Below are 24,044 nucleotides of genomic sequence, written 5' to 3'. Positions count from 1 at the left end.
ATCATGTAGATGTTCTTTGTGTTTCACTGTTAGCCATCACCTGTAGGTTATCCCTGCTGTGGTAGGCTACAGCAGGCCCAAATACCAGACTCAGTGTTTTTCTGCGTCGGCTGCGGTCGCTTGCTGCCTGACGTCAGGTCATCAGTGCTATAAAGTAAGGCAGCAGACACCATTACATCAGTCTTTCTAGCTGTGGAGCCCATAGCAGAAGCAGTTTGCAAGTGTGCCGGTCGGTCGCTACCAGAATTTGAATTACAGCTGAAAACGTCTAAAGCTAAGTACCCCATTGGGGATCCTTTTTTCTTGCACTAACCGATGTCCGAAAAAGTTAACAATTGTCTCGCCTGTGGAAAGCAGATACCACACCGAGACTTCCATTCTTACTGTGTCACTTGTTTAGGCCCAGACCACGACGTCCCCTGTTGCCGGTTCTGTGCCCTCTTTAATGCGAGAACTATTCGTCGTAGAGCTCTTATTGTAGCCAGGTATTTTCATTCCAAAATGGCATCCATCAGCCAACAATCCGTAGAAATTCCGAAAAAACATAAGGGTAAAGATAGAGACAGACCACACAAGGCTAAGCCTTCCGGCGACTCTACCGCTAAGCAGGTCATCAGTCCTCCAGAATTCAGTGAGGCGCCTTCTCAGCCCCTGATGCCCGATTTGATACCTTCGCAGGCCTCTACTGAGACCATTTCGGAGTTGGGTATTCCGCAGAAGTCTTCTTCATCTTCCGAGCCTTTGGTTGTCTCTGCCTTGGTTGTGTCCGGAGCCACGACGCAGGCACCGGCTTCCAAGGAGGCTTTTCGCACTACCAAATCTAGACAAAACCCGACGTCTTCTCCACCGACTACCGTTTCTCTCAGACCGTTGGATACTCTTAAGCCTAGAGGCAAGGCCATTCCTAGGAAAACTACCTCTATCCACCATTTTACCTTTGCTCTACCACCCCAAGCTCACATGCTTAAAATGGCAGAGGATCTTATCACCCTTATCAGGGGTAGTCAGACCACACCTTCTAAAAGGAAAAGAGACCTTTCTCCTGAAATACTGACAGAACAGGATTTTGAGGAGTCTGATTATTCAGATTTTGAAGAGGAAAAACAACCTCTGACTGCTTATGAGGATTCAGATGCAGAGGAATCCATTCCTTCTGCCTCCCCGCCAGAAGATATTTCCTTTGGGGAAACCCTTCACACCTTCAGGGAATATTTCCACTGGGAATCCCAGGACTTCCCTCAGTCTAAGAAAAGACAAGAGAGTATCTTGAACTGCCCCAGCACAGACCCTTGGCCATCCCTCCAATCTTAGAGGTAGTTGATGATGTCTACCATGAATCCAGCTTAACTTCCCTCAGTCTAAGAAAAGACAAGAGAGTATCTTGAACTGCCCCAGCACAGCCCTTTGGCCATCCCTCCAATCTTGGAGGTAGTTGATGATGTCTACCATGAATCCAGCTTAACTCCTGACACCCTCCCACCTGCTCCCAGAAAACATGACAGGTATTACAGTGTACCGGATTCTCACAAATACTTATACAGAAATCCTGCTGCAGACCCGGAGGTCATTACACAGAGACCAAAAGGAGCTAAGGTTAGTTCTGCAAAGAATCCTATTTCTTCTGACAAGGACTCCAGAGCTCTGGACAGATGGGGTAAAAAAGTTTACACCTCTGCAGCCATAGCTATCGGAGCATGCAACTGTCAGTTCCACATGTTAAAATGTCAACAACACAGTTTGGAACTATTAAAACAAAAGATTTCAACCTTTTCTAACTGTGCCAATTCAAAATCGTTAGCAAATTTACTGCACTCTACTTGTCAAGTGGCTAAGCACTCATTACGCTGTGGATATGACACCCTAGAAGCCTCATGCAGGGCAGCAGTGCTAGGATCTGTCATTAGGAGACATCCGTGGTTGCAGGAACCAACCTCTCCCTGATCATGTCAAATTTAAATTACTTGATGCACCCTTGGATAAGGACCGCTTGTTTGGAGTAAAAGCAGAAGAGGTGCTTAAAAAGATGGAAGACAAAGCAAAATCTATGCAAACAGTAAATGATTTCCCTCCGGTACAAACTTCCTAGGTTCAGCAGGAATTTTCCGTCAACACACTGGTCCTTTCCTGCACCTAGCAGACAGAGGCAAGGTTAGCCCCGCAGGGACAGACCACCCAGACTCCTATCCCAGTGACAGCAGAGAACCAAACAGTGGACCACTTCCGCTCCAAAGGCAGGGAGTTCTAAGCCATCCCTCTATGGCAAAAACTCTCAATGACTTCCTCTCCTCCCCTCTGCCCTCTTTACACTCACCAAAAACTAGGAAGAAGGCTCTCCCTCTGCAAAGAAAATTGGCATTCTGTAACAAAGGACCAATTGGTCTTAAAGATAATTTTTCAGGGATACAAATTCTCCTTCAACGAACTCCCACTTCCAAGAGGGTATCCAGACTTACCCTCCAAATCAGTGGGCAGAGGCATTGAAACAATTTTAAACTCTCACATCCCAAGGGGCAATATAACCTGTCCCCTCAGATCAAACAGGCATAGGCTTTTATTCCAGACTATTCCTTGTTCCCAGAAAAGAGGGCACTTGGTGCCCCATCCAGGATCTGTCCATTCTGAACACCTTCCTGGTGGTCCCCAAATTCAAAATGCTAACTTTGCAGCAGCTGCTGCTTGTGCTGACAAAAAAAGCCTGGTTAGTCACCCTAGATATAAAAGATGCCTACCTCCACATCCCCATAAGAGAATCCTGCAGGAAAATCCTTCGCTTCAGAGCAGGCTCACAACACTTTCAGTTCTCTGTGCTCCCCTTTGGCTTATCAACTGCTCCAAGGGTATTCACCGAATGTTTAGCCCCGGCCATAGCCTTTTGCAGACAGAAAACTGTTCAAATTTACCCTTATCTGGACGACTGCCTCATTCAGGCAGATTGCAAAGAAAAGCTCCTCAAGGACCTCCTCTTTGTCAAAACCCTCCTAACCTCCTTAGGGTACACCATCAACGAGAAGAAATCAAGGCAAACTCCCTCCAGGAAGATCATTTTCTTGGGAGTTCTGCTGGACACAGCATCCAAAATGGCCTTCCTATCCCCAAAAAAGCAGAGCTTCCTGCCTCTCTGTTTTACACAGCTGGCTTCTAGAAGTCACCTCACTGCGAGGACGTTCCTGCAAGCCTTGAGGTACATGGCATCTTGCATCCTTCTAATTCCTCTGGCCAGGCTTCACATGAGAAAACTTCAGTGGTACCTAAAGAATCTTTGGTGTCAGCATTCTCAACCTCTGCAGACCTCTCTCCCTTTGATCCCCTGTATAAGGACCGAGTTTCTCTGGTGGGCAGGGGCCTGTGCCCAGAACAAGGGTCTTTCCTTCACCCACCGCCCAACCGACCAGACCATTACCACCAACGCCTCAGACATAGCTTGGGGTGCTCACATAGAAGGCAGGTGCACCCAAGGTCCTTGGGATGCCCAACAGCTTCCCTTACACATCAACCAGAAGGAAACAATGGCAGTACAAAAGGGTCTTGACATCCTTCAAACCCCATCTCAAGCCAGGGGGTCTCTTTATCAAAACAGACAACATTACAGTAATGTGGTACATCAACAAACAGTGAAGGGCACAATCTTACCATCTCTGCAGGCTAACCATGAACCTCTGGCTGACAGCCTCCTCCATGGGAGTACACCTGATAGCCCAATACCTACCAGGGATCAACAGCACCCTGGCAGACCACTTAAGAAGAAACTTACTGGACCACCACGAATGGCAGCTCCACAGAAAAAAAAACGGTTTGCAAATCACTCAGGCGTGGAGGTCTCCGGAGGTGGATCTCTTTGCTTCGCATCTCAACCATTAGCTGAAAAATTCTGTACCAGGGAGTATCACCACCTAGTGTGGAAGGTGGATGCCTTGACCTTCCCCTGGAACACCCCCTTTGTGTACGCATTCCCTCCTCTGCCTCTTATTCCCAAGATACTGATCAAAATAAGGGAGGAGAGACCAAAGGTCATCCTCATTGCTCCAGATTGGCCCAGACAACATTGGTACCCCTTACTGCGCAGCCTGACCTTACAGCCTCCCAGGAAGCTTCCCCTGATCTCAGACCTCTTAACTGAGGTGTGTGGGGGGGGGGGTGAATGCTCCACCCAGACTTGTAGACTCTCAAACTATCAGTATGGCTAATACTCTAAAGGCAAACAAGGGGCCCCAGTTAAGCAAACAGGTCCTAGACATTATCACAGAGGCCAGAAGGCCCAGCAACAGAAAATCTTATGCAGGAAAATGGAAGATTCTGCTCCTGGAGCCAGTCCAGAGGGGGTAATACCTCACAGCCTTCCATCCCTCTTATCCTGGACTACCTAGTGGAGCTACTTAATAGTGGCCTCTCCTTCTCCTCTATTAAAATCCACGCCTCAGCCATTTAAGCTAATTTTGAAACAGAACAACCCCTGTTCTCCTATACTTTGATTAAAAAATTCCTCATAGGGGCTTCTAATATCAGACCTCCCAGAAGGCCACCCACCCCAGGCTGGGACCCGAATTATGTTCTGGAAAAACTAACTTTACCACCTTTTGAACCTGCTGCTTCAGCAGACCAAAGATACCTCTCCTGGTAGACTGCTTTTCTCCTAGCTATCACCTCTGCCAGAAGGGTTTCAGAACTTCATGCACTGGTGGCCATTGAGCCCTTCATCATCTTCCATGCAGACAGGGTCTCCCTGTGTACTAATCTCTCCTTTATTCCCAAGGTGGTATCTAATGTAACTCTCAGCCAGGCCATACATCTACCCACCTTTTTTCCTAACCCTCAAAACAAGGGGGAAAGAATTTTGCACTCACTAGACATCCACAGACAGCTCAGATACTATCTGGACCGTACTAAAACCTTCAGGAAAACAGATCAACTACTTTCAGCTTTGCCCCAGTGGCAGAAGGGAAGCCCATTTCCAAACAAACCATTTATAAATGGATATCACACTGTATCCATTTCTGCTATAGATTGCACGGGAACCCCACCCCCCAAGTCTATTCATACCCATTCACTAGGGCAGCCTCCACTCCCACAGCATTCCTCAGAGGAGTTCTTACCAGGGACATTCTGGAAGCTGCCACTTGGACTTCTGTCCATACCTTTACCAAGCATTACCACCTCCCTCCATTTTCTAAGGCTGGGGCAGGGTTTGCCTCTGCAGGGCAAGCTGACCCATTCCTAGGTCTCTTACTAATCCTACCATCCCTCTCCTCAGCTTTGAGAATCCTCCCACAGGTGAAGACTGCAGCAGTGAAATACGAAGAACATAGTACAGATGTTCATCGTGCATACACCTGCAGTCATAACAGATGGGTTCTCCTGCCGTCAGGCGGGTCCTCGGTCGGCCGAATTCCAAAGTCTAGGTCCGGCGTCGGTTGTCTTCGCTTCTTCCCTGGCGTCAGTGCGACAGGGGTATAAAAGAACCAGCCAATGCCATTTTCTTCAGTCTTTCTTGCCGCGCGGTGCCCGAAGCAGTTCACAAGTGCCAGTCGGCCAGCTCCTGAAATTACGAAAATTTTGCAACCGAAGTCTTCTTGAAAGCTAAGTACCCCATTGGGGAAACTTTTCTTGCCTCAGACCGATGTCAGACAAAGTTAATAATTGTATTTCATGTAGGAAGCAAATACCGCATAAGGATTTTCATTCCCTCTGCATTCCTTGCTTAGGCCCAGACCACGACGTCTCGGTCTGTCATTTTTGTGCTACATTCAACAAACGCACCATTAAGCGTCGGGCGGAGTTCGCCCAGCACTATTTTGGCAAAAAATTTAACTACATTATGTCGTCGGATACTCCGACTCCAGTTTTGACTAAAAGACGCAAAGATAAGGACCGACACACGAGGTCCGCGGCCTCTACCGACACCACGCCAAAGCCAACTACAGGTGGTCCGGTTCTCAGCGAGGTGCCTACACAGCCCCTGCCTACCGCTGACACTTCATTGGCGGTGTCTCCTGTGCCCGAGGTGGCAGGCTCCTCGGCCCACACCCCGACTACAGATACCGAAGCCACTCTAGGCGGTGAAACTCAGAATGTAGACAGGTCTGCCTCTTCTCAAGGTGTCTTCAGGCCTTCCTCTTCTTTTTCCATCAAGGCTTTCACTAAGTCTAAAGCAGCCATGCATTCTAAGAGACAAGCTACACAGGGCCCTTCTCCAGGCCCCATGCCTAAAAAACAGATGCTTAAAATGGCTGAGGATTTAATTACTTTTATCAGGGGTTCTCAACCCCCCCCCCCCCCGGACAAAAGGCCCAGAGTGGAGGAAGAATCCCCCTCCTCGGACCAGGCCTCCATTATTTCAGAGCACTCTGATGAACAGGAACATTCTTACTCCCCTTTTGAAAATTCTGATGCAGAGGAGTCCATTCCCTCTGTCTCCCCCCCTGAGGATTACTCTTTTGGGGAAACCTTGCATACCTTGAGGGAACACTTCCACTGGGAAGGCCAAGAGTACTCAGACTCCAAGAAAAGGCTTCGGGATTTTCTCTTGCTCCCTCAGCACAGGCCTCTGACTATGCCTCCTGTCTTAGACATACTAGATGATGTGTATTCGGAGGCCTGCCTTAACCCAGACTCTTTACCTCCAGCCCCAGTCAAGCCTGACAGGTACTACCGAGTTCCTGACTCACACCAATTCTTATACAAAAGCCATGCGGCTGACCCAGAAACTATCTCACAGGGCCCCAAGGGAATTAAGGCCTCCACTGCTAAAAATCCACCTTCAGAGAGAGATTCCCGAGCTTTAGAAAGGTGGGGAAAAAAGGTATACACCTCGGCCACCTTAACCATGAGGGCATTAAACTGCCAGTTCCATATGTTAAAGTACCAACAGTTTCTGTTATCACAGTTGAGAAGCAAAATGTCACAACCTGAACAACCAGACTTGAAGGAGTTGCAGGATTTGATGCATAGTGCAGAACAAGTGGGTAAACATACCTTGCAATGTGGTTTTGATGCTCTAGAGGCCTCATGTAGAGCTGCTGTTACAGGATCAGTCATACGTAGACATGCCTGGCTCAAGGAGCAAACCTTACCAGATCATGTCAAAGCTAAATTACTAGATGCCCCTCTACAAAAAGATGCATTATTTCGTGTTAAAGCTGAGGAAGTATTAAAGAAAATGGAGGAAAAGGCTAAATCAATGCAAACAGTGAAAGATTTTCTACAGGTACAACCTCCACATTTCAGTAGAAATTGGCCTTCCAAAAATTGGTCCTTTCCAGCCACGGACAGACCCCAAAGAGGTAGATACAGGCGCCCGAGGGGCAGGGGCCAAGCTCAAGGATCGTTTAGAGGCAGACAATGGCAAGCTCCTACGCAAAGAGGTGGTGAGGATAGTTCACAGCCACTCAGAAAGCAAACCCAATGACTTTCCCCTTTGCATGCCAAGCAAGGCTCAAATGGCAGCACCCTTAGGCGGAAAACTGGCATTATTTTCAAAAAATTGGCATATTGTCACAAAAGACAAATGGATCCTGGACATTATAAACAGAGGCTACAAATTCCATTTTCACACCCTTCCACAAAAGAGAGGCATGCCAAACCTGCCACACAATCAAAGGGCAGAGGCACAAAGACAAATTTCAGATCTCATGGACATGAAAGCTATTCAAGAGGTACCTACTCAAGAACAAGGTCAAGGTTTTTATTCCAGACTATTCCTGGTACCAAGGAAGGGAAAAGATTGGAGACCTATTTTGGACTTATCCATCCTAAACACATTTTTACTCGTGCCAAAATTCAAGATGCTCACATTACAGCAGCTTCTTCCCATGCTGGGCAAGGAGTCTTGGCTGGTAACATTGGACCTCAAGGAGGCATACCTGCATGTCCCAGTCAGACAAAATTGCAGAAGATACCTCAGATTTCTTGCAGGTTCAACCCATTATCAATTCTCTGCATTGCCCTTTGGCTTATCTACTGCGCCCAGAGTATTCACGAAATGCCTGGCATCAGTAATTGCCTACTGCAGACTTCAAGGGATACAAATATACCCATATTTGGACGACTGCCTGATCCAAGTGGACAGCAAGCACATACTTCTGAAACATCTGGCTTTTATATTAATGTTGTTGAATTCTCTGGGGTACACAGTCAACAAAAAGAAATCAAGGCTAATACCCTCACAAAAAATAATTTTCCTGGGTGCCAACTTGGACGCAAACACCCAGATGGCTTGCCTCACGCCAGAGAAACAGGGGCAACTAACTCAATACTTCAGAAAACTAGCAAATTTCACCAGGCTGACTGTAAGGAAAATCCTGCAGGCTCTGGGATTCATGGCATCTTGCATCCTACTAATCCCATGTGCAAAGCTGCATATGAGGAAACTTCAATGGTACCTGAAAAACCTATGGTCTCAACACAGCCACAATTTCGGAAACAATAATACCACTGATTCCATGTCTTCAAAAGGAATTTCTGTGGTGGGCTCAAGCATGCCAAAGAAACACAGGTCTCCCATTCTGCAAGCCTCAAGCAAATCAAGTCAACACAACAGACGCCTCGGACTATGCCTAGGGGGCGCACATGACATTCCAAACATGCATTCAGGGCAAATGGTCCCAAAAAGAAAAGCACCTACACATCAATCAAAAGGAAATGCTAGCAGTAATAAATGCTATTATGGCTTTCAAAGACCTTCTGCATCCAGGCCAACTACTGATAAGGACAGACAACACCACAGTAATGTGGTACATAAACAAACAGGGAGGAACCCATTCATACCCCCTATGCAGGCTGGCCATGTCACTTTGGAACATGGCTCTGGAATTACAAATCGAACTTCAAGCACAGTACTTGCCAGGCAAGGAAAACACGCTGGCAGACAACCTAAGCAGAAATATGACAGACCCACACGAATGGAAGTTGCACCCTCAAGTTTTACAGAAATAATTCAAGCATGGGGAAGGCCAGACATAGATCTCTTTGCCTCCCACAAAAATCACCAATTGACAAAATTCTGCTCAAGGACTTTTCATCCACAGGCCTGGAGAGTGGACGCTCTCTCTTTCAGTTGGACAACAATGACAGTTTATGCCTTTCCACCTCTTCCTCTGCTGCCCAAAGTTCTATTAAAAACCAAAGCAGACAGACCAAAGATGATTCTCATTGCTCCAGACTGGCCAAGACAGCACTGGTACCCACTCCTGAGGAGCTGACGCATTCCCCACCATGGACCCTACCTCTAATGCCTCTTCTTCTGACTCAGCACAGCTTCAAAACTCTTCACAGTCAGCTGAAAACACTCAATCTGGCCGCATGGAAGATTCCTTAACTTCACAACAGACCCTACTCTCCAAGGAGGTGCAGGATGTCCTTTTGGAGGCCAGAAGGCCTTCTACTAGGAAAGCTTACTCCGCAAAATGGAAGCGATTTTGTGCCTGGAATGAGAAAAAGGGCCAGAATCCTGGAATACTGAATTTACCTCAAATATTACAGTATCTAGCTGAGGTGCTAAGCAGTGGACTTTCATTCTCCTCCATCAAAATCCATGCCTCAGCCATTTCTGCAGAATACAACACTGATCCTCCTTTATTCTCTCATCCCCTCTTAAGACAGTTCCTCAGAGGGGCTAAGAATATAAAACCCCCAAGGAAACAACCAATACCTGCTTGGGACCTCAATTTCATTTTAGAAAAGCTGACCTTACCTCCTTTTGAGCCAGCTGCCTCAACAGATTTGCAATATTTGTCCTGGAAAACAGCCTTCCTTCTGGCTATCACCTCAGCTTGCAGGGTATCGGAACTACAAGCCCTCATGTCTGTGCAGCCTTTCATCATTTTCCATCAGGACAGAGTTTCCTTATGAACCAATCCATCCTTTATGCCAAAGGTGGTATCTAGGGTAGCTTTGAATCAGGCTATTCACTTACCTACCTTTTACCCTAATCCTCAAAACAAAGGGGAGAGACTACTACATTCCTTGGACATCCACAGACAGCTACGTTATTATTTGGACAGAACAAAGCCTTTCAGAAAATCAGAACAACTCTTTGTGTCCTATGCTATAGGAGCTCAAGGGAAGCCAATTTCCAAACAGACAATCTCAAAATGCCTGCAGGCATCAGATCTCACTCCACAAGGGCCACAGCTACCTCTGCAGCTTTCCTCAGAGGAGTTCCTACCAAAGATATTTTGGAAGCAGCCACTTGGAGTTCTGTGCATACCTTCTCCAACACCTACCATTATACTCCAAAACTAGAGCAGGCTTTGCCACTGCAGTCTTGCAGGGCATCCTGGCTCTTCCTAATTCCACCTAGTGCCTACCACCCCTTTTTTAGCTTTGGGATTCTACCCATCTGTTATGACTGCAGCTGTATGCACGATGAACATAGTACAGTTTTGTACCTACCATAAATGTAGATGTTCGAGTGCTAATACAGCTGCAGTCCAGGTTTCCCTCCCTCCTTCCCCTCTTGGGACAGGCCTATTGGCTAACACCTCCTCATACAACTAGATTGGGGTATTCATTTATGGTGTATTTGCTTGCAACTACTGTTTTTTGATTATATTGCACTGCATTATTACATAAATTTATGTATTGCCTTCCTTCTGGGGGCACCTGACATCTGGGGCAAGAAAAACTGAAGAAAATGGCGTCGGCTGGTTCTTTTATACCCCTGTCGCACTGACGTCAGGGAAGAAGCGACGACAACCGACGCCGGACCTAGACTTTGGAATTCGGCCGACCGAGGACCCGCCTGACGGCAGGAGAACCCATCTGTTATGACTGCAGCTGTATTAGCACTCGAACATCTACATTTATGGTAGGTACAAAACTGTACTTTCTGTACACTTACCATAAATGTAGATGTTCGAGTGTATTCACTGTTGCAGTCCTGGTTTCCCACCCTCCTTCCCCCTTATATCTTCATTCTTTAGGGAGACATAAGTTTCTAATGGTTGCGTTTAGCCTCCAGGGCCACCTTTACCATATTTACTTGGGCCTCTGAGTAGTTAGGGCAAGAAAAACTGATGTAATGACATCGGCTGCCTTCCTTTATAGCACTGATGACCTGACATCAGGCAGCAAGCGATAGCAGCCGACACAGAAAAACATTGACTCTGGTATTCGGGCTGGCTGAGGGCTACCACAGCAGGGATAACCCACAGGTGATGACTGCAACAGTGAATACACTCGAACATCTACATTTATGGCAAGTGTACACGACTGTACTATGTCGTGCCATCATGTCTGTGTTGACTCACTGTAATCATGTAGATGTCATGCCATCATGTCTGTGTCGACTCATGGTAACCCTGTAGATAGTTAAAAAAAAAGTCCAAAACATACACTGTGAAGCAGTCAGAAACACTTCCAGTCAGCCAAACTCTTCAGTCCAAGCTGTTTTTATTCTTCCAACATACAAAACTATTATTTGGGCTAACCCTGTAGATAGTTGTAAATCCATATGTAATATCACATAGCTGTCCTTTCTGCAATAATGCATTACTTGCCAGCTTTTTAGTCATCTGGAAGTAGTAATTCTTATCCTGTTCCCTTTGCAGAACTGTTGGCATTAATGTTTATTTCCTGCTGTGTAGAGTTCACCTGCTTTAATTTTCTTGTGAATTGTTTCCCCTCCAGCCTGTCAGTAGTATTTCTGCTGCTTATCCTGTATGTGATATTTGGCTACTGTGGTCTTCTAACTTTGAAGCCAGAGTACCTGAGAAGATAGTTACTCTGCAGTATTTTTTCCTTTGTAGAATTGATTTCATACTCCTCCTTATTAGTTTGAACAGTTCTGCATCTATTCCTGCTAGTGATCTGTTTAAAAGAATAGTCTGGGTTTCATTCAGTGTCCTAAAGTGTTTCTTTTTCAAAAAATTCTTGTTTAATGCTGGTCAGATCCAATTACTTTTATTTTTTTTTTCTTGCTGTCTTAATTGTCTGGTATTGTTTTTTTGTTCTCTTTCCTTGAAAAGTACTTTTATTTGACTCATTTGGGAACGCTAAAGATAAATTGTTTCAACTGTTTTTTTCTCACTTTCCGTTTTCGACATAATTATCTACTGTGAGGATCCTTGAAGTAGCCTTCAGGGGATTGGGTATAAGCCTCCCAGCAGGGAGGAAAACATGCCACTAGTAATACCCCTTTGGGAAGCAGTGCTGCAGTGGTACCGCAGTGTAACAGAGCTTTTGAAATGTGGTGCACCTGAGAGTGCGCTAATTAGACGCAGATTACTGTTTCCAAACAGCAAACTCAGAACCAAATCCACACTACTCAGCTGTAGAGTGAACTCTCAGAAGTGCCCACGCCAACCCTTGGTCGAAAAACACGGATTCTGCTCAAAAAACAAATTGAACTCACAAAGACAAAGACAAAAAAGATGCAGTCAGAATCTCATAGGAAGTCCATCACGTTTATTCGAGCCATCAAAGCGCAGTTCCAGATATACAAATTACTGTCTTCAGAGATATCTTCAGTACAGCTTAGGAGGAATTTATCTACTGTAAATAATTTTTTTGGATATAGTTTGTTTTCAACTCATTTTTTAATGGATTGGGGAGTAAAACTGTTTACATCCCAACAAGCCATTCACACTCTGTAACTAGCTACAGATTTGCAAAACTTTCTCTGATCACATATTAAAATAAAAGGGCTCCTTTGTCCAAGTATGACTGAAAGTGAGTTGAGGACACTATCAAAAAGTGTTTTATTGTCACATGCTCTTTCCTAAGCACTGTTGAACTGTTAACTCATGGTGACCCTTTGGATAATTCTCCTAAACTGTGTTCCATATACAGTCAGAAAACTAATTACTGATAGAAGGGGATACACTGCTTTAGTTATTGCAACAATCCACCCCATTGTCAGCCTTCCTCTTTTACATTAACCTTTGACCTTGCCAAGTTTGTTGTCTTTTTCTAATGATCTTTCTCTTTGCATGATGTGTCCAAAGTTTGAAAGTTGATGTCTTGTCATGCTAGCTTTCAGTTAATACTTAACAGTTTATCTCCACCAATGCTGATTGATTTGTTTTTCGGGTAATCCATGCTATCCATGACACTACTATAATTCAAGGTGTTGGTTTTCTTTCTATCCCATTTCTTCACTATCCAACTTCTATATCTATGATATTATTGTACATATCGTAGCTTGGACCAGTTTAATGTTCTAGCACAAGGTGCATCTTTACATCCCCCAGGTTCTGTGATGTAGAGGGAGCTCTGACTATGACTCAGACATGCTGTGTTCAGTTAATTTCTTGGGTATGGGAAGAACCAGGCATGGGATGGTAGGAACAAGCAAAAAACGTTGACTTTTCTTGTGGTAGGGAATGCTGATCCAGTGACTGTTTCACAGCACGTATGTAAAGGCTTGCAGGTGAAACAGCCATAGCCAGAGATGGACTTGGTTTACCAAGATGATGATAGCAGCCCCCATTAGCATTTGATTAGGAGCTTCCACATGCAGGGAGAGGAAATAGTAAGCCCTTACAGTGATGTGGGCAGCTGCGTTATCCATGAAGGGGAGGGATTAGGGCTTCACAAGATAAGTTGCTGGTGGCTGAGTGTTAGACAGTCTCCACAGTTGGCTGTCGTCCTACTGGGAGTAAATGAGCTAATGCTTGGGAGTCGGTATATGGGGAGACAGAGTATTCAAAAAAATGTACTAGGACATATTGCCAGGAGAGATTCCTCATCAGATTTCTTGACTGCTTATTTCATTATTGATTATTGAGTCAAGCAGGCTAAAGTTGCCAGCGTTTTCTATTTGTTTTCCATCAAGAGTACATTTATTGATTGATTAAATTAACATGTATTAATTTATTTCTATTTAACATTATGTAATATGTTTGAAAAAACTTTTCAATAAAAATGTTTTGAGTAAAAGAGTACATTTATTAGTTTTTAACACTGTTGCAATTTTTTCTTTAATGTAAACTCTTGTTGAAACTATTTTCTAATTTTGGTAATCAGATGTAGGTTCATAGGTAGGTACTAGGCTATCTGCCCGAGGGCATTTATAAGCCTAGCCAGAGTGCATCGGCTTTAGCTGCCCCATTGATTAATTAACTGAGCCTCTGTCAAGCAGAGCCAATGAAGTGATCCCAGGGGTGTATTTTCTGTTACCCATCCACTCGTCAAGGTTTCTCTTGAAGAGTGTTAGTGAGGGGTTCTGCCTAAAGTAGTTAGGAATTTTGTAACAAAGCATGGGGAGTCTCTGTGACAGGAATCTATCCCTCCAGCATGTTCTGTTTATTGCTGTGGCGAGGTTTATCTCACTAGAGGTCGTGGCTCGCAGTGACTTGGATTTCTTTAGGTGGAGCATGTCCATCAATTCTGAGTTGGACATGGCTTTGTAAGTCAGGCAGAGATCACCTCTGAGTAAGCGCTATGCCACTGAGTTCAGCCAGAGTTTTTTCAGTCGGGCTGCATAGGACATATGTTGGAGGCCTGTAATTCTCTTAGTGAGGTACTTTTGTGGTCTTTCCAGCTGTTGGAAGTGTCTTGTGAGGTACATCCCAAATGGGGCATTGTACTTTATGATGGGTCTGATGAGTGATGAGTAGAGGGGCAATATAACCTCTTTATTTCTAGATGCGAACCCTTTAGTAATTAGCTGGGCCACATAGAAGGATTTCCTAACTACTTTGGCAATATGATTGTCAAAGGAGAGATTACTATCTACCTGTGTCCTCAGATCTCTTATTACCTCTTCTGTATTAAGGGGGCTGCCACCTATGTGGTAATTCGTGGGTGTTTTGTTTTTCCCAAACGGGATGAGTATGCAATTTTTGGCATTTAGCATTTCGCATATTTCCTACCATATTCACTTTTAGACAATAATTTGATATCTGCAGCGTAACAAAAGTTGATAATTGTTCCTCCAGTTTTTTCACATCAGTTTTCTTCACACAATACAGCATCTCTGATTATTCATTTTGCACTTAAGTTGAACAGGTGTGGGGGATTTATGCATCTTTGATGTACACCTTTACCATTTCTAACATGTTGTGTTTTTCACTGTTCTGTTCAAGTTGTTTATTTTCTTGATTGATCTAAAGATTGTGTATGATAACTATTGTGTTCTGGTATACCCATGCCTGTCGATGTGATCCAGAGTTTTTCATGATATGTGCAGCTAGAGAGCTTTTTATAATCAATGGAACACATGTAGATACCCTTGATATTCTGTAATCTTTTCAATGATCCATTTTGCAGCCATATTGTCTCCGTTTTCATGGTTTTCTGAATTTTTCTTGCACTTGGTGGCAGTTCACATTTCAGGCATCATTGTAATCTCCACAGAATTCAGTTAACTGTAGAGTAATCAGAGAAAGAATGGCACCAAACGTGCCAGAAATGTACAAGGACTGATAGAAGGTATTTGTGCCGATATTTGGCATTTGCAGTGATGCATTTTGCACAACAGTCCTGTTTTACATGCTTGTTTTGAACAAAGAATGCTGTTTTGACCAGTTTATACAGTTATGCACATTTTGGTATCTGTTCTGCACCCTACAGAAATAAACTTAATTTGGGATGTGTCCCAAAAATATTGAGGGGAGTATTTAACTTGTCCAGGGGCACATATTAGAGAAGAGAAGGTTAAAGAAGCTGCATTTAAGTCTGGTATTAGTGTAAAACTTGGTCAGAGTTCACTATACTAACTTGTCTGCTGAGCTGACAGATTTAGCAGCTGAATGGTTACTCCTAAGTTCTATAGGGCAGTAATTGGCTGGCATTTTTAGTAGAGATGTCATAGTGAGAGACTACTAGAGGAAGTGGTACTGGGGACATGAGAATGGGCAGGCGGTTTCCTGTAAGTTTTGCATTTGTTTCTAAATGTTGCTTTTACTGTGTGTATATATGTTACACTAGAAGTCCTTTCATGTTTTCAGGTAATACATTTGCCATTTTTGTACAAACTAAATATGTAAAAAATGCTACGTTCTGTGAACCTCTGAGCATAGAGCGCAATAGAATGTGAAACAAAATACCATCTGCAGTAGACTGCCAAGTAATCAGTTATATGAGAAATGTTAGTTTCAGTTTTGTTTTGACAGAACACATGATTGCGTTTTTTTTTTAATGTGGCTTGTTACCTTGCTATCCTGCAATACTTTGAAGCATTCACATTCTGTTCCTTGTCATAGCGCACTAACCCATTAGAAAGGGCTAAACTTGCAATAATATAAATACCACAATGCTGTAATCTTGAGCTTGAAAATGCCTTTAGGAAAATATACCAAATAAAATTTGTCTTAGAAGGGTCTATTCATAGAGTTTATACTGAGCTGGACCTACTACTGTAGTATGTGATGCTGCAAACTACCTGGCCAAAGAAGCATCGGACACAAAAGACAGGTGTGAATTTGTGTATTGTGAATTACCTTATTAGCCATCTATTTTTGACCAATCCCAGTAGACCAGTTAGATAACATTGCTGTCCATTTCTTTTATTCCTACTGCATTTTTGTCATGCAGACCAGTAATCCTCACTGGGATTCTTCTTTCGGCTTTTCCCGGTTAGGGGTTGCCACTGCGGATCAGCGGTTTCAATTTCTTCCTGTCCTCTGCATCTTGCTCTGTCAACACCATCTACCTGCATGTCCCCTCTATAAACGGTCTTTCGGCTTTTCCCGGTTAGGGGTCGTGGAACTCCGGTCCGCTAATGATTGGCAGTAGATTTTTACGTGCTGGCTTGCCGGGCCTAACACACAACCTTCAACGAAGGAACGCCCATTCACACATGTTGACACACACAAGACGCTCTAACTGAGAATCGAACGTGCAACGTCTAACTGTGAGGCGACAACGCTACCGCAGCACCACCACCGCAGTATCCACATCCATAAACCTTATCTTAGGCCTTCCTCTTTTCCTCTTACCTGGCAGCATCATCCTTAGCATCCTTCTCCCAATATACCCAGCATCCCTCCTCAGCACATGTCCAAACAAATGCAATCTCGTCTCTCTGGCTTTGTCTCCAAACTGTCCAACCTGGGCTGACCCTCTAATATACTTTTTCCTAATCCTGTCTACCCTCGTCATACCTAGTGCAAATCTTAACATCTTTAACTCTGCCACATCCAGCTCTGACTCCTGCCTTTTTGTCAATGCCACTGTCTCCAACCCATATAACATAGTTGGCCTCACTACCCTTTTGTAGACCTTCCCTTTCACTCTTACTGGTACTCGTCTGTCACAAATCACTCCTGACTCTCTTCTCCACCCACTCCACTCTGCCTGTACTCTGTTCTTCACCTCTCTTCCACACTCGTCATTACTGTGAACTGTTTATCCCAAGTATTTAAACTCATCCACCTTCGCTAACTCTACTCCCTGCATCCTCACCATTCCTCTATCCTCCCTTTCATTCACACACATATATTCCGTCTTAGTCCGGCTGACCTTCATTCCTCTCCTCTCAAGAGCATATCTCCACCTCTTCAGTGTCTCCTCAACCCATTCCCTACTCTCACTACATATCACAATGTCATCTGCAAACATCATAGTCCACGAGTACTCCTGTCTGATCTCGTCTGTCAACCTGTCCATCACCAGTGCAAATAAGAAAGGGCTCAGAGCTGATCCTTGATGTAATCCCACCTTCACCTTAAACGCATCTGTCACTCCCACTGCAGATCTCACTGCTGTCACACTACCCTTGTACATATCCTGTACCACTCTTACATACTTCTCTGCCACTCCGGACTTCCTCATACAATACCACAACTCCTCTCTAGGCACCCTGTGATATGCTTTCTCTAAGTCCACAAAGACACAATGCAAATCCTTCTGACCTTCTCTGTACTTCTTCATCAACACTCCCAGAGCAAACATCGCATCTGTAGTGCTCTTTCCTGGCATGAAACCATACTGCTGATCACTAATCATCACCTCCCTTCTTAACGTAGCTTCCACTACTCTTTCCCATAATTTCATGCTGTGACTGATCAGTTTTATCCCTCTGTAGTTACTACAGCTCCACAGCTCTGCAGATGTGGTGGTGCAGCTGTTAGCGTTGTCGCCTCACAGCAAGAGGTTCTCCCGTTCAGTTCTCGGCTGGAGCGCCTTCTGTGTGGAGTCTGCATGTCCTCCCCGCGGTCGAGTGACGTTAAAGACATGCAGGTAGGTGCGAACATGAATGGGCGTGCCTTCGCTGAAGGTTGGGTGCCGGGCTGGCAACTCAGCACTGTAAAAATCCACTGCCAATCATGAGCGGACCGGAGTTCCGCTGTGGCGACCCCTAACCGGGAAAAGCCAAAAGTCTTTTTTAGTTACTACAGCTCTGCACATCACCCTTATTCTTAAAAATCGGTACTAAAACACTTTTTCTCCACTCCTCAGGCATCTTCTCACTTTCCAAGATTTCATTAAACAATCTGGTTAAAAATTCCACTGCTATTTCTCCTAAACACCTCCAAGCTTCCACAGGTATGTCATTTGGACCAACAGCCTTTCCAGTCTTCATCCTCTTCATAGCTATCCTTACTTCCGCCTTGCTAATCCATTGCACTTCCTGATTCACTATCCCCACATCATCCAGCCTTCTCTCTCTCTCATTCTCTTCATTCATCAGCCCCTCAAAGTACTCTTTCCATCTGTTCAACATGTTCTCCTCGCTAGTGAGTATGTTTCCCTCATTATCCTTTATCACTCTTACCTGCTGCACATCTTTCCTAGGTCGGTCCCTCTGTCTAGCCAGTCAGTACAGGTCTTTTTCTCCCTCCTTAGTGTCCAACCTTTCATACAACTCTCTATATGCCGTATCCTTAGCCTTTGCCACTCTCTCTTTACCATGCACCTCATCTCCTTATACTCCTGTCTACTTCCTTCATCTCTATCACAATCCCACTTCTTCTTCGCCAGCCTCTTTCTCCGTATACTCTCCTGTACTTTCTCATTCCACCACCAGGTCTCCTTGTCCTCCTTCCTCTGTCCAAATGTCAAACCAAGCAGCTTTCTAGCAGTCTCCCTTACTAGCTATGCTGTAGTTACCCAACTATTCAGTAGCACTTCACTGCCACCCAGTGCCTGTCTTAACTCTTCCCTGAACTCCACCTCACAATCACCCTTTTTCAATTTCCACCATTTAATCCTTGGTACTGCCCTCACACTCCTCCTCCTCTTCTTAATCACCAATGTCATTCTACAGACCACCATTCTGTGCTGCCTAACTACACTTTCCCCCGTCACCACTTTACAGTCTCCAATCTCCTTCAAACTGGCCCTCCTGCATAGAATATAATCCACCTGTGTGCATTTCCCTCCCCTTTTGTATGTCACCCTATGCTCCTCCCTCTTGTTAAAATACGTATTCACCACAGCCATGTCCATCCTTTTTGCAAAATCCACTACCATCTGACCCTCTGCATTCCTTTCCTTAACACCATACCTACCCATCACTTCTTCATCCCCTCTGTTCCCTTCACCAACATGCCCATTGAAATCTGCTCCGATCACCACACTCTCACCCTTGGATACAGTCATCACCACTTCATCCAACTCACTCCAAAAGTTTTCTTTCTCATCTATCGCACACCCAACTTGCGGAGCATATGCACTAACAACATTCATCATTACACCATCAATTTCCAGCTTCATAAACACAACTCTATCCGACACTCTTTTCACCTCCAAAACACTCTTGGTATACCATTCCTTCAGGTATACTGTTCCTTCAGGATAACCCCCACCCCATTTCTCCTCTCATCCACACCATGATAGAACAATATGAACCCACCTCCAATACACCTGGCCTTACTTCCCTTCCACCTGGTCTCTTGTACGCACAATATATCAATCTTCCTTCTATCCATCATGTCAGCTAGCTCTTTCCCTATACCAGTCATGCTGTCAACATTCAAAGTTCCTACCCTCACTACCACACTCCTAACCTTTCTCCTCTCTTCCTGCCTTCGGGCATGCATTCCCCCTCTTCTTATCCTTCTCCTCCTTCGGCCAACAGTAGCCCAATTTCCGCCAGCACCCTGTCGGCTAACAGTACTGGTGGCGCTCGTTGTTAACCCGGGCCTCAACCGATCCGGTATGTAAATCTGTATCGGTTTCAGCATATCTCATTTGGCAGATGTTTTATGCCAGATGCCCTTCCTGACGCAACCCTCCCCATTTATCCTGGCTTGGGACCGGCACGAAGAAATGCACTGGCTTGTGCATCCCCAGTGGCTGGATTAGTAATGCTCACTGGGATTGCTTGATGGAATCCATTTAAATCTTCCATTAGCAAGAAGCAGCATTCCACAGCAGCAGGTCTATTATATCATGTTTTAAAGAAAGGGTGCCTTTGAACATCGATCCAGACCTTGTTTGTTTTTAACTGGTGTGGAGTTGATTTTGTGTGTAACCAGTACATTATTTGCATCCTTATTGATAAGGAAATACTTTATTTCCCATTTCCATGTCCTGTAGCTGACTATCACCTTCTTGGTGTTGCCCCAATCTCTCCTCAGTGCCCCCAGTACTACTCCTAAGGGGTGGGACCACCACAGTTGTCTATAGGTTGGAAAGTGGAAACAATGAGTCAAACAACTTGGCAACTTTACATCTGCTGTCCTTGTATGCCAGGGAGATATTGTTGGGCCCTAACTGGATGGACATGTATCACAACATGTAGAATCAGTTACCTCCAGCCCACTATGACAAATTCAGTTGCTGTCTGCATAGTGTTTACAGCACTAATCCATTACCAGAGGAGTGCTAGACTACAACTAGATGCCCCATTCTCCCTCTTGAAATTGTGTGTGCAGGCTATTATCACTCCTTTCCACCCCTCCCTGTTTGTCTTCAACACCAGAGACAGAATCAAACTCTGATCATCTGGGTCACATTCAGTGCTGCATCCCCCCTACATTGTGGATCCAGACGTAATATGGTGTATCACATATTGTACATATAATATGCTAAAGATTCAAAGCACGCAAGGTTACCAGTACAATGCCTTGTTGAACTTATCGCAGTTACTGGTCAGTTTTGCATTTCTTTTGGTAGTCAGCAAGGGGTGGGGGCATGTTGCTAACAGACATTTGTGTTTCCAACATTTGAAACTCGGCAGCAAGGTGGTGTTACCAGTCCCCTTGTCTGAATTGTTTAATGACCCCCTACCTACACGCCAAGAAAATAATGTGGATTAATTAGTTGTTAGTTCTGTGCTGCAAGCAGAGTGCTGTTCTTCATGTATGATTTGGCCTCCTACCATAACTTTATTGTGGTGTTCCCTCCAGTATTCCATGGTGATTGAGACCATTTTAATTTTGTAATTGATGATCGACGTAGTTCAGTAAAAATACATATATTGCCACAGTTCTATGCTGAGTCAAATGTGCCCTTTTTTCAGTCTTGCATTCATAAAGAGGTTGCTGCAGGTAGCAGCTTTTTAACACAAGTTGCATGACCCTTGCTCAGAAATAGTGAGGATGGCAGTGCAGGGGGCACAGCTCCCTGCATGGGTTATGCCCCCCCCCCAAAAAAAAATGTAAATTTGGCACAAATCCCATTGCAGAACTTTGCTTCATTCATAAAGGCATTTGCCTTGAATGCACTTGCTCATATGTCTTAGATCAAATGTTGGGCACTTTGTGCACTTTATAGAGTCTTGAAATACTTGGTGATCTGTCATATATGTAGGGCTTTAAAAGGATTCAAGGTACATCTTCTCCTCGTCCTTTCCATTATACTGTGAGAAACCTGACTATGAATGCTTGCAAAGGCTACCCAATCTTATGTTTTGTATATATCAAAGCCAAGGAGATTTTGAAACTCATTCTGTTAGCCAGAGGTCTCAGTGTTGCATTAAGTGTGGCAGGATAGTTAGGAAACTGAGGCTGGGGTCTGTAGAAGATGTAATGCTTCTGTGAAACAGTGGCATGCTGTGCCGTCTGGCGTTGGTTCTTCTGTTTTAAGGTCTGCTGATAATGTTTTGCCAGCTTTGCTGGCATAGAGAGATAGTGCTCTTGACTGTGAGCCAGGTGACCAGAGTCCTACTAGTGGCTTGCGGACATTCTGGCATTTGTGTTTGGGGAGGAATGATGAGACAGGGCCTGTTCTTCTCTTCCAGGGGGGATGTAAGGGTATGCTTGGCACCCCCAAGTTGAGACACCGGCAGCAGCAGTTATACTGCTACTGTGCCAGTAACCCCTTGCTACAGTATAGAAGGGCAGACATTTGTGAAAGACATCATTATGAAGATGGGGGCATTTCCTTGCAACACCATTGTAAGATCCCTCTCATGACATAAGTGCAGCACATCAGTGAAGGTAGGGCTTAGAGAAACTCCCCTCTCAGAGAATAACTCTGGGATTGGATGACCCCTTATCCCCTGTCCACCAGCTGCAGCCTGCTCTGGATTAACCCAATCTGCTAGTGTTGGAGAAAACTAACAGTTGTTCAGCCTACGGAAGTTAAACTAAACAAAGAAAAGCAGAAGTTGAAGGGGGAAGCCAGTCAGTTATTTGAAGGTTGGCAGGAGCAGGTGAAAAAGATAATGTTAAAATGTTTGCAGTGGCTTTAATGAATGAGTGGCAGAAGAACAGTGTCAATGCTTATATATGAAGAACATGGAAATTAACAGTGCCTCAAAAATTCCAGTTTAACGTAACAGTATAACCAGAATTGTTTGATTACTAAAATGTAGTTCTTGTTCTATGAATGCAGGTTGTTTCACTGAGTGGAATCTTATGAAATGTGTTTTATGATTGATGAACAGTGTCTGAAAACTGCATTCAGTACTCTGTAAAAATAACCAGAAATGTAGCCGTTTCTGTGAGATGCAAAAACCTTCATATCTCACCCCCCCGTCCCCCCCATGGGACTGCAGTCTCCAAAGCCTTTAACTAGAGGCTACTCGAGATTTTGTTAACAAATTGTTTTAATAAAAACTTTTTAAAATTCTTGTTTTTTAAAAAAAAAAAAAAAACGCTCAACTTTTGATAGTGCAGGATATGACATCATGCATTTGTTGTATTTAAAAGGAAATGGCGCTATTTTTGTATTGTCTGAGGAAGCTCTTGGTTTTGGCCAGTTATTATTAAAAATACGTTTACTTTGCTTTTATTTGGAGTTTTGGCTTGCCTACTTTGTTTGTTTTCGCTGGTCTCATACTTGTTGGCTTCACTCGAGATTTTGTTTTTGATGCATCAAAGCCAAAGGGTATTTGAAACTTATTCTATAAGCCAGAGGTCTAAGTGCTGCACTATATGAAAGTGAGGATGAGGTCTGTAGAAGATTTAATGCTTCTGTGGATCAGTGGCATCTAGTGTCACTTGGCATTAGTCATTTTCTTTTAAATTCCACTGATAATGTTATGCCAGCTTTGTTGGCAGAGAGATCTGTTGTGACATAGTGAGTATAGATTTACCTCCAAGTAACTTAGAGTTTCACAAAAAATTCAGCGACATGAGCCATTTGGTCAATCTGCAGTCAACAAAAAGGCTGACTCCCATAAAGTGCCACTTTTACCATAAAAAAAAAATATTGGCTTAATTTCAGATGAAATAATGTTACATTACCTACTGTACCTACGGTAGTATACCTCATTAAAAACAGAAGATTTAATCAACCATAAAACCTCAACCTTTGGTTGTAGAAAGGCTTAAGACACTGCAGAAGTCTGTACTTAGCAGGTTTTCACTGTGCATTCAGTGTAAGCAGTTCAGAAAGTGTTGTACTTCTACAGTATTACACAGGCACAGGCCATAGCATGGGTAGTGCTGATGTATGTGCAAACAAATGGCAGTCTGGGGACGTGACTAATGTGAATTAGCTATGTACTGTCCCCTGGAAATATTGCTAGCACCAGAATAACATGGTAGAGTCACATTATTTGGGTCACATAGAAGAAAAAAATTGTATGTTGTCTTTTGACCACATAAACCCACTCAATTCAATGAGTGAAATGGGGCCTGCAGCATGACTGTGGATAACTACTGCAAAGCTTGTGTGTATGTCTGTGTGTCTGCTTCTGTGTGTGGTGCCTATGTTTTCTGAGTGTGTGCCTTTGGGAGCATGAATGCTTCTGTATAGATATCAGTGCATGTGTG

At 44.2% G+C, this 24,044-nt stretch overlaps 1 protein-coding gene across 9 annotated transcripts in view; it reads left to right on the top strand.

The window, feature by feature from the left end:
- CARHSP1 (calcium regulated heat stable protein 1) overlaps positions 1 to 24,044 on the top strand; it is a 963,972-nt gene that overhangs the window by 263,314 nt on the left and 676,614 nt on the right. Inside the window, exon 1 of one of the 9 annotated variants that reach the window (XM_044089613.1) lies at positions 15,782 to 15,805. The exons of the other annotated variants lie outside the window; for them this stretch is intronic. The gene's annotated coding sequence lies outside the window, so the exon portion shown is untranslated. Of the gene's footprint in view, positions 1 to 15,781; positions 15,806 to 24,044 lie in introns of those variants that run through there. 9 annotated transcript variants of the gene reach the window in all.

This window comes from Protopterus annectens, chromosome 12.part0 (genome assembly GCF_019279795.1).
Source record: "Protopterus annectens isolate FY-2018-M chromosome 12.part0, PAN1.0, whole genome shotgun sequence".
NCBI classification, from domain to species: domain Eukaryota; kingdom Metazoa; phylum Chordata; order Ceratodontiformes; family Protopteridae; genus Protopterus; species Protopterus annectens.
Note: the sequence above shows the minus strand (reverse complement) of the source record. Positions and strands in the feature narration are given on the sequence as shown.